This window comes from Molothrus aeneus, chromosome 3, assembly GCF_037042795.1.
Source record: "Molothrus aeneus isolate 106 chromosome 3, BPBGC_Maene_1.0, whole genome shotgun sequence".
Lineage (NCBI taxonomy): Eukaryota > Metazoa > Chordata > Aves > Passeriformes > Icteridae > Molothrus > Molothrus aeneus.
This window is the reverse complement of record NC_089648.1, coordinates 37,083,090-37,097,608: the sequence shown is the minus strand read 5'-3', so window position 1 is coordinate 37,097,608 and position 14,519 is coordinate 37,083,090.

Genomic DNA, 14,519 nt, shown 5'->3' with positions numbered 1-14,519 from the left:
TGGAGGACATCTGGGGAACATTCCAGTGTAATGTTTTGCCAGCAGCAATCTCTCAAAGTGCTTAGAAGTCTCTGTCTAAAGCTGAGCAGTAGTGAAACAAGGAAAGGATGGTGATTAATAGAGGATTACTTATTCACCTTAAGATAAGATGAAAAGCTGGAGTGATTAGTGAAGTTCTTAAATACGCTAAAGTGCCTTGTTCATATTGCTTTTGCATCCTTGGAGTCTGAAACCTGATTTCAGTGTACTCTTTTCTTCCAGAGTTGGAAGCTCCTGCTCTGAAGAAGTTGTGTTGATTCTAGTCTATTAACTGCAGAAGAGCAAAAGTCCTATCTTATTCCACCTTCAGTCTGATCATAGCCCTTTTGGAAGTTTGTGGTCATGTCCATATCCGAAGGTATGCTGAGCTCTTGCCTCTTTTTGTTTTAGCTTGGTTTTGTTGCATAAACTGCTAGACTATTCTGAAAGTGCTCTGTGCTTTCCTTCCACATAAATGTAGAGTTCTGCTTGTGTTTCTGGTTGTTTGTCCATCCTGGTTCTCACATGTTCCTCAAACAAGGACCAAGGGGGAGCCCTGGATCATGGTTGTACTAACTTCCCACAAAAATGCCCAGGCAATTTCCCTGGCAGCAATGCTGACCAAAACACATTATAACAGTGACATAGAGAACCAAGTCATAGGTAGAAAAGTTACAGCACAGGTTTACTTGGAGGGCCCGAGGTAACTAATCTGTGTTTAGTGATTGCTTATCACTCCAAGAGTTTAATAAGGGACAAAAAAAATTGAATATATTTAAATGAATTCTGCACAAGTTACAAAAAAAAAATGAGTCTAGAATTTGGAATGGTACCTTGGTTTTAGCTTCAGCAATGGGCTGGGGGGCAGCCACAGTTCTGGAAAAGCCCTGATTTGAAAGACAAGCAGATTCAGATCTAGATTTAAATTCCAGGGCCTGTATCCATTGCAATATGGCATGTGCTTGATGGAGCACTGAAATAGGAACTGAGAAAGTTAATAAACCCTTTTTTTCCACTGTTATATCCGTGTTTAATTTCTCTTCACTGTTTGCATTTACAACAGATTTGAAAGTCTGGCATTTTACGGGAATATAATAAGACTAGTAATTAGAGCAAGCTGAAAGAATCCAAGCCAAAGTCAACAGTTACCTATTTTCTTTTTCTTTTGTAAGCAGAAGCATGTCAAGTTCAACAGAAAAAATTTCTTCATTATAATTTATTACAAAAGTTATAAAAACAAGATATCTTGAAAGATATCTGCATCTTTCTCTCCAAAGCTGTTTTAGCAGGTTGAGGGAGATTAAACTGAAAAGGAATATATTTTTAACTTAAGCTTTCCCTGCCAAAAAAACCCCACTCCACAAACAAAAACACTAAATGACACAATTGCAAAATTGGGCTCTATTCACAGAAGAGGAAATGCCTGGCTGGGTTTCATATGGTCCTCTATGGCTCCTCTATGAGAAACTGGGCCTTGGGCAGGGACAGCTGTGCTGCTTAGGTGCCCACATCTACAGGGTGCTGGGATGCAGTCAGCTGCAGGAAAGGAGAGGGGCTGTTACACCTGACAAAGGTACTAGTCTGAGAGATGGAGAATTTCATAGGCTGTTTAAGCCTCTTGTAAAGCGTTAACATCTAATAAGAGAGCTTACGGCCCAAATGCTGCACTTCTGCAAACATTAATACAGGCTGTTGTTAGCCAGGGGAAATACTTTGTGAGGCTCATTAGTTTAATTGGTCCCTGTCATCTAGTTAAAAAGGAGGAAAGAAATGCTCCTGACAAAGGCTCAGGCTCTGTGCAAGTGTTGTTTTGCTGCTGTAGCTCTGCTGTGTGCTAGCTGGCTAGCGTGGGGCACTTACTTAATGCACAGCCTGTTTGGATGTGGATGTGTACATCAGGAGACCCTTCCAGGGAGGGAAGGCACTGCATGCAGGTGATGACAGCTGTATCTGGCTCTCCACATTTTAGTGGTGACAGGGGTGCCAATGGCAGTGTATCACTGGCCTGCGCTGCTCTAGGCTGGGCCCTGCTGAACCCAGCTAACAGAAATTCAGTGGTGATGTTAAGATCCATGCAAATCTATTCCTGCAGGTGTTTCTCAATTGCAGCCCTGGCTGCTGTGAGGTTTTACTGAAATTTTCTTCTGTTGCAGTACCTAAGTTAAATCTACTGAGGTGAAGTGTGTAGTCTGCTTTCTAGATCATTTAAGACCTGTGGCAAAATTAACTATATTGGTTTGGTTAATTGTCCACATCCAAGAAACATTGGTAGCTCCCCTGGGTCACTACAGCAATTTCTTTCATGCTGTAAAATGTTTACTTCTGTTGAGTGAAAATGTCTAGGCTGTCATTATGTGACTCTACAGTTCCACACCGATAAAAGCTACCTGTGCCTTGACTTTTTAAGCTAGTAAGAAACTGCCAAACTCACTGGAATAGTCCCAGAGTCTTATTTCTCTTCTTTCTTTCCATTGTTTTTGGTTTGGTGTTACATGATTGATAACAACATTTTGTGTTTTGGTAATCTTGCTCTCTTTGACTGTGCTGGTTAGCCTCTGCTTTTTCACAGAAGAAGCCAGCCAAGGTAAGTCTTTCCTTTCGATTCATGCAGGTTGTAAGGTCAGTTCTGGTAGGTATGATTTGTTAATGAATTCGTGCTCCATTTCTCAGCTGGCTGGTTCTGCAAGTAGGCCTGGACAAATACATTGACATTTGAATTTAAGGTGACATTGAGACTTAGGTAAAAAACATTTGAGAATAGATTCAGAAACCTGTACAAAGCAAAAGAAATTATTATATTATAATAATATAATAAGTAGAACAAATAAAAATGCTTTGATAATAAGAACATACATATATATATATGTGTATGTATATCTATCTCTATGTTACAGATTAAAAAGTTCATACAATTTCATATATGTCAACATCAATCTGAGGGATTCTTCTGTGTTCGAAAGAGAAGGGAAAAGTGAAGCACAAGCAAAGGAAGGGAAAGGGTGTCATGTGGCAAGCAGCATTTCCAGTGCATTCATTCCTAATGTGGTAAGAGCCAGCACAGAGCTGACTTAGAGGGTCACTATTGGGTGTCATTTCTGAGGAACATACAGGAGGTGGGACAGAGCATAAGCAGAACTGAGTACATTGCTCCCCATCACAGCACCAGCCACTCCAGCTGGGTCATCTTAGCCAGGTGAAGTCTAGTCTGAACTAACTTTGCTACTCCTAAAATAGGGAGAGGCTAGAATTTGAATTCCAGGCTGCAGCTGATCTTTCAGCACCCATCACAACTATGCCTGAAACTGGGAATGGATTCTAGAGGCAGGATCTCTCTATACCTAGACTGTTTTTTACAATCTTTGACTCAGCATTGGAAAATTTTTCTTTGGTTCAGAAGAGGTCAGTCCAACAGATGATACAAGGGTAAGGAGCCAAGGCACTGCCAGGGACTTCAACTTTGGCTGAATTTTCCAGTTTTGACTTGTACTTCCTGTGTGAGTGTACTGAAGCTATTTAATTTATCCATGCCTCCATCCACTCTGAGGTGAAACACAGTCTGCAATACTGCTTCATTTTACTGTGATTTGTTTGTAAACAGTTCAGAGGGAAAAAAAAAATCTGTCTCATTATTTCCTTTGGCAACGTATTCTCCATCCTTAAAAATTATTTTTGGTCCTCCACAGTGTTAATTAGAAATGACTAATGAACTGGTGGCTCTTCAAAAGACAGCAGCATCGTGTGATCCTTGGGATGTAAAGGTGTCTCAGAGGTAGAAGGAAAATAGGAATATCTATGAGGGAAACCCCAAACTTTATCTCAGTATTCTCAGTGGTTCTGACCAATAGAGATTCTTATAATTTATGTAGGGTACACCAGGAGTGTTGGGCTCACCCAAAACATAAACTACAGCTTAATTTCAATAGTTAGAAGGGAACATCTCATGGATAGAACTGTCAACTGGCTTTGACTTACTCCTGGATCAGAGGACATTCAAAACTACATTTGCCACTTCCAAGGAAGGTGTCCTAAGTACCATATGGGAGTAAGAGGTATTTTCTGCATGTCATATTGAAGTCATTTTTCTGCAGAAAGGAGAAATCCAGAAAATTTACTGAGAGTCAAGGACGGACAGACAGACAGAAAGGCATGGAAAAATAGGGATGTAATGCTAGAGTGGAGAAACAGGACAACAGTGAGAGGGGACAGCAGTGCTTACTCTATAGGATGTTTCTATATTTTGTGTTAAGTGCAAAATGAATAATATGTGCTACTGTTATCACCACCACTGTTACCTAGACATATTTTTACCTTTTGCCAGTCATTAAAGGAATGAATGTCATTAAATGAATGAATGGCTGGAGACATGAATGAATTTTGAGAAAGAAAATGAGAGGCTGTGCTTCAGACTCCAAACAGTCCCTCTTTGCTGCTGGTGCATAGTGCCAGAACAAGAGAAGATTCCATGTTTTTAGTTTGTTGCTACTTTATAGTCCCCCCTACAGAGTCTAGAATCTGGACTCCGACGCCCCTACAGGTTGTGAGAATCTGGCATTTGAAATGTAAATGCTGTTGTGCCTAATTTCTAACCACCAAGATCTATTACAGGTTCTTAATCCTTTCCATGGAATTAAATCTTAATCCCTTTACCCTCAGATTCAAGGTAATAGTCTAGTTTTCTGGAAGATCTCTGATATAAAACTCCCTTGATTTTGCATAGAACACACCACAGATATAATATCTAACTTGCTCAAGAACACCTGGCCAAAATTATTTTTTTGGAAGAACTGGTAATTCAATTTCTGTGCAATAATTTGCATGTAAATAGGCATGCAAAATCTTCATTTGAGTTTCTCTGAAATCACAGCATTCAGTGTTGATACATTAAGGAATTTCAGTGGGGCATAGATAAGCTCCAGAAATATTGAATCCTTTCGATTACCACATTTGTGCTATCATTTAGCAACTAATTCCATTTTTGATGATCTTGCCAAGATGTTCAAACTACATTAATTATGTCAAATTATTTGATTGGTATTTAAACTGTTTTCTCTTCCTTTCAAAAAGGTTGCCACTTTAACTGCCCAAGTGTAAAAGACAGTTGCAGAAGGGTTTATGTGTGGTAATGAGACACACTAATCTTACCTGCTCATTCAATGTAGATTCAGATTTGTGTGTCTGAAAATAGTATAATGTGTCTGAGATTAGTGTAATGACGTACTCTTGCTTGAATTATGCAGAAGTAGTGCATTAAAATAAATGCATGGAGATTAGTGTCAAAACTCCTTTTCTTTTATTGGATAATATCTTGAGGACAGGGGTCTTAGGTTCAAATTAGGATAATTGCAACTAATTGAATGTAATTTAGAAAGAAATATCTTCTAGAAATGGTGGTCAGGTAATGTGTAGTCCAATACATCTAGCAGACAGATTGTTGACTGCCAAGCAATTAATTTGATGTTTCAGTGTCATTTATCTCTGTTCCCACATAGCAAAGTGACCATGGAACTCCAATGACACACAATGTCAGGAAACAAGTAGGTGCTGGATTTTTTTGGTAATAATATAATTCTCTGACTGGTTTCTTTAAGCAATCTTTACTCACAAGGTTCAGTTTTCATGCCTTCCGGCGCTTAACCACAGGACCAGATCTCACATAGATAGTATTCAAATAAGTTTCTTACCAAAATTAAAAGGTAGTTTTAAGCATAGAAATTATGTTTATTCAGTTGGTGTGGCAAGTCTTTAGTACCAGGGGTGCCAGGGGTGACCTCTGACAGAAGATGCTTAAAGCTTCCTGTGTCTGACAGAGCCAACTCCAGCTGGCTTCAAGACAGACTTGCCAGTGGCCAAGGCTGAGCCTGTCAGTGACAGTGGTAGTGTCTCACTGCTAAAATACTTAAGGGGGTGAAAAACCCTGCAAAATGACAACTGCAGCCAAAGAAGAGAGGAGTGAGAATATGTGAGAAACAATATTGCAGACACCAAGCTCAGTGAAGAAAGAGGGAGAGGGCTTCTTCCAGGTGCTGGAGCAGAGATTTCCCCACAGCCTGTGGCACAGACCATGGTGAGGCAGCTGAGCCCTGCAGTCCATGTACTTCCACAGGCAGCAGACATCTACCTGCAGCCTCTGGAGAACTCCATGCAGAATCAGATGGATGCCCAATGGAGAAGTCTGCACTGGAGCAGGCTCCTAGCAGAACCTGTGGATCCATGGAGAAGGAGCCTATGCTGGAGCAAGTTTTCTGGCAGGTCTTGTAACCCCACAGGGGACCCACACTGGAACAGCCTGTTCCTGAAGGACTGCACTCCGTGGAAGAGCCCCATGCTGGAGCAGGTCATAAGGAAATGTGGCAAGGACTCACTGTGGAGAAGTTCATGGAAGACTGTCTTCTGTGAGAGGGATCCCATGCTGGAGCAGGCAAGGTTGTCAGGAATCCTCTCCCTGAGGAGGATGGAGTGGCAAAGACAACTTGTGATGAGCTGACTGCAGCTCCCATTCCCCAGTCAGGAGCAAAGTTAAGTTTTGCAAGAAGGGAGAAGTAGGGGGAAGGTGTTTTAAGATTTCTTTTTATTTTTTCTTATCCCATTCTAATTTGATTGGTAATAGGTTAAGTAATTTTTTTCCCCAAGTCAAGTCTGTTTTGCCCATGACAGTAACTGGTGAGTGATCTCTCTCTGTCCTTATCTTGACCCATGAACCTTTTTGGTATATTCTCTCTCCTCTTGTCCAGCTAAGGTGGGAAGTGATAGAGTGGTTTTGGTGGGCACCTGTTGTCTTGCCAGGGTCACCCCACCAGAAGCAAATATTCTGTTCAACCAGTTCTCATTAACAATAGCCTTGTTGGAAACCTATCCAGTTTCAGCATGTCAGTTATTAATCAGATTCATGTGGCAGGATAAGCACTTGTGCTAACACATGGGAAAATTTGGAAATGAGCAACTAAGGCAAAGGGATAGTGGCACTCCCTTCTGTGATATCGTTGTTCTTGTGTTTGCCCTCCTGGTCTGTATGCAAAAGGACAAGCGAAGGAGGTCTGGCCCAGCCTAGCCCATGGCTTGATTACAAGAAGGATATTCTTTCTTATGCTGGACATGTCAGATCACTGCTAGAACAAAACGCTGAATCTGGGTTTCCTAAGCACACCAGACTCAAGAGGAAGGGAGTATTAAACAAAGCTGCAGAGAGAGAAGGCAATGACACAGACCTGCTCAATGTGCAGCTATATTTTTCTTTACAGACAATGTTATATGCTGGGATAAATACTTGAAATAGCCACTATAAATAGGAGGCCGGCAGCAGTCAGTTGTCTTTGTCAAAAAATAACAGCTCTCTGAATTGCAAGGAGGAGGTGAGTTACTTCTTAAAGTATCAGACTTAAGAAAAATCACAGGGAGAAAAGGTGAGATAAAATTACAGAGCCATGAAAATAGCTGCTTAACCACTTATTTCCCTACTTCAAGGTGCAAACTCTACTGCAATAAGTCCACAGTTGAGAAAAACTGGACTGTCTCTGTAAACCCAGGTAGTTATCAAAAGCTCTCCTATAACAGACCCTCTAACAACTCAACAAAGCATAATCAGAGAGGAAGCAAAATAACCCATCACAAATCAGCTGGTTTTATGCTTCTTTTCCTGTCCCATTATTTGTGCCTCGGGACATTTTAAAGACTGATCACGGAGATTTCTGGGAGAGGTGAGAAAGGTGCAACATCAGCAAGCCAGACAAGTGTGCAGCTATGTTTTGGATGAAGAGCAGCAAGATATTGAGATGTACTGAAAACATCCAACTGCATATGGTTCTTCTCTAAATGGAATGTTCTTACTTCTAACATGTAGGAACCAAGAAACAAGATATTTTGCAGAGCAAAAAATATTCCTTTTTCTCGGGCAGCGTCTCTCCAAGATGTCTTGAATAATCTCAGCAAAGATCCAGGATCCCAGGAGATCATTTGCAGCTCTTTAACAAGGAAAAGGTAAGTTGCCTTTGAAAAGTTTACATCACCACCTGAAGGATTGCTGCTTTTTAGAGGTTTTAGTTGCCTATTTTTCTCTCTTTCTTGTTTGCTTTCCTGGAAGTACATTTAAGAAGCTTCTGTTTGACAATTGGTTTACCAATAATCATGATTTTAAAGAACAGCACCATTTACTCTTATACCAGCCAAACACCATATTATTAAACATTTTTTAGAGAAGTGTTTTATTCTAGTGTTAATTAGGATTCAGCAAACCCAACTACCAGAAACATTGTCCCCGAGCTGAAATACAGATGATCTTCTGTAATATATATGTAAACTGGTATTAGTGTCAGTGTCATGTAAACACTAGAGAAAGACAAGAAATACTGTGAAGATAAATTAATTAAAGTTGGTGATCTGCTCCAATGTTACAGTAAAAGGAAAAGCCTTTCTTTGAGTGGCCAGAAAGTTATGCCCTGGGCTGCATGTTGAGTTTGAAATGATGGGTTAAAGATCATTTACCATCTATACAAAACTATCTAGAAGAATTCCTCTTTTTCTACTTATCTGATTTCTGACACTAGTCTAGGCCTAAGAATCATGGAAAGTTTTTGGTATTCATTTATTTTAGATTTTGGAGCACCATGCACTTTCAACTGGTCCTGAAGTGCATGACCTACTTCACTTCAAGATGTTTTAAATCTTCTGAACCATTTTCATAGGGCAGTCCTTCACAGAGAGTGACTGGAAAGAAGACTCGTTTGGGTGGAATGTGTTACTTTCTTTGTTGCTCTTCTGCTAGATTCTGGTAGGAGTTTGCATTCCTATTTCAGTGGAGGCTTGTCTCAGCTTAGAAGCCCTCATTTCATTGTAACAGCCTCATAAAATCCGGGGTTCTGTGTCCTGTCTCAGAAGAAAAAGGATTGCAGTCAGTGTTGTGGGAACATACTGGGGTCTTGGAGAAAAAAACAGGGAATGCTGCTGTGGACTTTGGGACTATAAACCATGGGAGGAGCAGCACAGCAAAGGAGAATGGTGCAAAGACCCCCTAGAGTAGGATCAAGCCTGCCCCACTACCTCACACTCAGTGAGCCCTGCTCTCCTGTGTGCCCTCCTGCAGCACCACCACAACCGGGGCAGTCTGGTGAGGGCAGTGGGGGCACAACCCACGGCCCAGGCAAGCTCTGCAGTGGGACACACTGAAGAGCAGGGCTACAGGATTGCCCCAAAAGGGACAGCTTGCCCTGCTAGTGAGACCAGGGGCAAGGTCCCCCTGATGTCTTGGATTGGAAGGAGATTCTGGTATTAGGCAGCCCAGGGTGGGAGATTGGCACCAGGGCTAGGAGACATAAGTTTTATTGGTCCACACAAAAATTAGCTTTTCTCAATCCAAGTTAGTGCATACCAGCAGCCTCATTAACATTAAATAGAAAACATGATGGGGAAAAAGTCAGAGGAAAACCTACCTGAAGTTAAAAGTGTTTTGTCTTGTTTTCTGTTAACTGGAGACCTGCTGGAATCCAGAAATGACATTAAACTTCGTTTTAGAAGAGGTAATTGAAAAGAAAAAGGCAATCAAGGGATGAACAAATGAAGCCTTTTCTTACTGCTGAATGAATAAAATGTGTTATTAATAAGCCCATTCATTTCAGGCTTCCACTCTGCAGTCACATATTTTGAATGTATAACCACACAAATGAAAATGTTTACCTCTTAAGTCCTTCACACCACTACAGATGTTTTTGAAAATAGAGAAAGGGAGCCAAGAAGGCATGGACACAAAATGACAGAGGACAGTAGGAATAGAGATTTAATCAAAAACCCCTTAAAAATTACTCTTTTATTTTTCAGTTTTCAGTATTTATATTGTATAACCAATTCTTTTATAAGAATAGCCTGTCTCATTTTGCTGTTTTAATTTTCTAAATTTTATTTCATTATACATTTGTGGGTGATTAAAAAGAAAATCTAAATCTCAGCAGTGAGAGCAGCACCTATATGTTTTGGTTCACATCCAGCTGTTAAGACCAGGAAAAGCTAGAAACAGCAGCAGACTGGCAAAATAAGGGTAAGAAGCAAAGAGAACATAAATCAATATTGTGCCAAATACAGTTTCACCCCACAGAGCCTTTCTCTCTTTACACTTCTGTGAGGAAAACAGGATTTTCCTGTACAATTTTTGGGTTTATATCTAAGCCTGAGTTTTTGTAAGATTTGTCTATGTCTTTAAGGACATGCTGACTATTCATTTTGGATAGTCACAGTGCAATGAGAATATAGCAAGTGTTCAGGGGTGGCAAATGTTGGTTTCTGGAGTAGTCTTTTGAAAAAATATTGAACAAAACTGATTTTGTCTCTTTGGTATTCTCAGCATGGTTAAAAGGAGGTGTTTGAGCGTGCATGTCATTGACTAGTGCTGAAACTAAGACTGATTTAAGAGGGTTTCTTCAGACCCCTGATGGTCATAGCAAAGAAAAAGCAAGCTCTATAAATCTAATTGGCTATACACTACAATGAGTTTATCCCTATTGTTAATTGTATTAACCTACAAAAGGAGTCAAGGATTAATTAGAAATAAAGACCAGGAGATGAACTGAAGATTCTCAAGGGAGGCACTGATACGCATTATCCTTGAACTGTATAATTATCGAAATCCGTACTATTTTAGAGTGGTGTGCTCACCTGAATGTAACCCTAATTGCCTCTTTTATTCTTAGCTCCATGTTTTTTGTACAGGCTGCTAATCATATTTCCAACCAGAACCACCTGCTGAAGACCTGCAGAAACAAAAGTGGAAGGATTCTTAATGTCCTAATTTGAGAGGAGGTTATAGCACAATATTATTAAGATCAAACTGCCTCATGCTTGAAATCAAGAACAAACCACTCTTCTTTGACAAAAAGGTAGGATTCTTTCCCTCAGTTTGTACTCAGATTTTCCCTTAGGTTAAACCTTAGTCAAAAGAGAAGTGGTATCTGATCAAAAGGTGGGATAAATGAACTCAAGTGCTTTCTGAAGGGGAAAACAGACCTCAGAGCTCTCATTTTGATGAGTGACTGTAATACTATACAATGTTGGGCATGTCCTTAGGACTGATGTATCCTAGTCCAGAGAACTACCTGGCACCTGTGAAAGGCCGCAATAAACACCAGCTGGGTATAATGGGAAGGTACCAGGGATTGAGTTGCTCTGGAAAGAGCTGCTTTCCACCCCTGTCACTTCCCGAGGGCTTTCAAAAGCTTTCCTCCCAGTCTGTGGCTGCCTTTTTGTACCACTGTATATCTAAGTAGCGTCCTTACAAAGTGATCGTGCTCCCTTTTAAAAAAGATGTGTTAAACATAAAAGTAAGAAATTCTGAAATAAATATTGATAAGCTTAAAAAAAAAAGGCAGCAAAGTACCTTGCAGGCAGTCTTAAAAAAAAGGTGGTAGAATAAGCCTTTAGATCTGTTTCTTTCATCCAAGCTCCCATTGCAATGACTAAGAAACCTTGCTCATTCATGTCAATGCAAATATGTGACTGTTGTGTTTGAATATAAAACAACTGATATTCTTTCTGGCTTTTTTTTTCTTTTTTTTTATGCCAAGAAGAGTATGATGTATTTTACTACTTCTGAGAAGAACTATTAGTACTATACAGCAAAATTAAATTTTGATATTATACTGAACTAAGTCAAGTAATATTCCCGTGTCCTCCCTGTATTTAAGCCTAAATATACATTGGGAATTCTGTATATTTGGGGCTCTGATCCAACACTAACTTGGTGTCAATATTGTGCTCAATTACAGGGGAAATTCTTGCAACCCAGCAGTGATGAATCTTGATGTTCTCAGCTGTTAAGCAGACCTGAGCATTGCCCCAGAGTGAAACAGTCTCAGTAACAACTGCTTTTCCAGCAGCAGCTGTGAGCCTGCCCACTGCTTGATGTCTAATGCATTTGTCATACAGCCTGGGCTGAAAGAAGTCAAACAGAGTAAAAGTCTATTGTCTGAAGCTTCAAGAAGAAGGCAGGTACCTACTTAACTTCTCTCCTGATGCTGATGTGAACACAGCATGTTCTGTTCACAGGTGATGACTGATAAAAAGATCTGTGGTGGGGCTCCTTACCTGAGGTGAGGTTTTTATTGTAACACTAGGTAAGCAAACATTATTAGAGGGGTGGATTTGAAATTGCAGTGCTTGAAGCTGTCCTAGAAAAATGTATTAAAGCAAAGGGATTGGGGAGGGAGGGACAAAGACAGTGGATTTTAGCCCATTCTTTTAGAGAGATCAAAAAAAGCCCTTTTCTCCTCAAGCAGAGCAACCTTCTCTGAGTAATCCATGGCTCTTTCGGGTCATCGGCTTCAGCTGTTTGGAAAACATTGTGTCTTACTAAGACTATGGACTAGTCAGGTGGCAATAAGGAAAATCAGCTGGCAAGGGTTATGATCCACATTTTTTTGCTGTAATTATATAGACAGGTACCATCTCTGAATTTTTTTCCTACTTTGTCTCTTTGTACTCACAGAATGATTCAGGGCAGATGAAATGTCACAGTGCACATGACTGAAATGTGTGAAAACTTAATTAACAGAATAATTGCACAGTATACGTGAGATCTTGTCTCTGAAAATCTGGCAGAAGCTTGAGCCCTCTGGAATATGAGTCCACATATATAGTCAGTGGAAAAGCCATTAGTCACAAAGTGGCTACTGGAAAGAGTTAATCAGGCCCCTCACTTCAAAGAACATGGTATGCCTTAAAATACCCTTCTCCAGGCTTCTCAGGCATGCTGTAAATGAATATGTGATTTTCTCCCAGCTACCAGGGTAAATCTGCATAGCTCAATTAACTGCAGTTGATTTATGCCAGTTACACCAACAGAGGATCTGGACAAAACCTAATAGCATCTCTATATCTAATAGTTCAACACAGCGTATGAAAATTGGGCATTATTCTGCATCAGCTATCCCTTTGCAGCCAGGATGAATAGCAGAAGGATTTGTGATTTATTAAAAGAACTCCTTCTCTACAAAGTTGAATCTGTGCTGCTTCCCATGAGTTTCTACACTGGCAGGCCATGAGTTTCTTCTGCATATCATATATTTTCTGTGAAAAATGTTAAGATAATCAGACAGTCAGTGTAATTTTCTTGATATCTGGTTAGAGACACATTGCCTAATCATTTTACTCTTATCAATCAAAATTTCCATTGTGCCAGAAATTGATCACCTTCCTTTTTATTTTGTCGCTTCCTAAATTATTTTTATTTTTGCCTGTTATCAGATTGAACTCCTAATAATTAATTTGAAAATAAATGAGTATAGATATTATTGCAGCTCATTTTTTTAGCAGACTGTGAGTATAAATCTAGAAGATTTTAGTATTCCTCTTTCATGTTATTATACATATAGGACAATATTTAGGCCACTGAGTTGAAGCAAATCCTGAAGTGTGATTATCTTCTCATTGAAATGCTCTCTATTGTGCCTATTTGTTTGATGTGTTTTTCTTGTACGTTGTATTTCTGATGGCTTTGGGGTAAAATAATCGTTATATGTCACCCATACTATCTCTTTTAATCTCCAGAAGATTAAGCATGTTTATTTAAAAACCCCTTTGATAGTGTCTTTACTAACTCAGCTATTTTGTAAAATTGGAAATAATGAATCAGGGAGATGCAATTTTGATAATGCCATTTACACAACTCCTATGAGGCTAGCTAGGAAAATAACTGGTGTAAGTAAGTATGTGACATACACAGACTGAGAATGGGAAAAATATTGTAATTTTATGTAGGTTATGAGGTGCTGGAAAAATACAGTCAGCAGAAGCAGTTCAGTTAATGAATCACATTCTTCAGGGACTGCTGGACTCAGGAGACAGGTCATGGGATCAGGAATGGCTCCTGTAATCTCTTTGTCACTGGTTCAGATCCAATCTCTGGGTCACTGGTTCAAATCCAATATGGATAGATAATAATTAGAAGTCACTTTTATTTGAGGGCTCTGGGATGAACCTTTTGAAATGGAGCTAGTGAAGGGACACTGCAAAACAAACCACCCCAAAACTAGAATATCTGGAAAAATCACATGCTTCATAGCCAGTAGACAAACTTCAGAGATTTACTGGAACTGGGTGTGGGCTGCTTGTGGTCGTTGACGTGAAACCGATACACGTCCAGCGCTCAAGGGACACATTTCTGAGCTTGTGAAAGAGAGGGGGCAGAGACAATCACTGGTGGTGCTTCCTGAACCAAAGGTTACACACTGCTGGGAAGTCCATACCACTTCCCTGCAATTACAGCTCTTGCCTGGTGCTCCATGGAACACCACTCCTCCTCACTCATCTTTAGGAGGTTGTTAAAGTCCCAGGCTCTGGGAGCTCTCTAATGCCCAGCTACCCTCCACAAGCTGGTAAAGACAGGGCATGCTTTATCCTGTGGGCTTCCTGAATGTCAGGATTGACACCATGCAGTGGTGTGAGGACTAACGTTGTTGTCCATCACCAGTCTGGAGTTTCAGACTACAAGAGGGAACTGGGAGGTCCCAGTGCCCCCGTGGTAT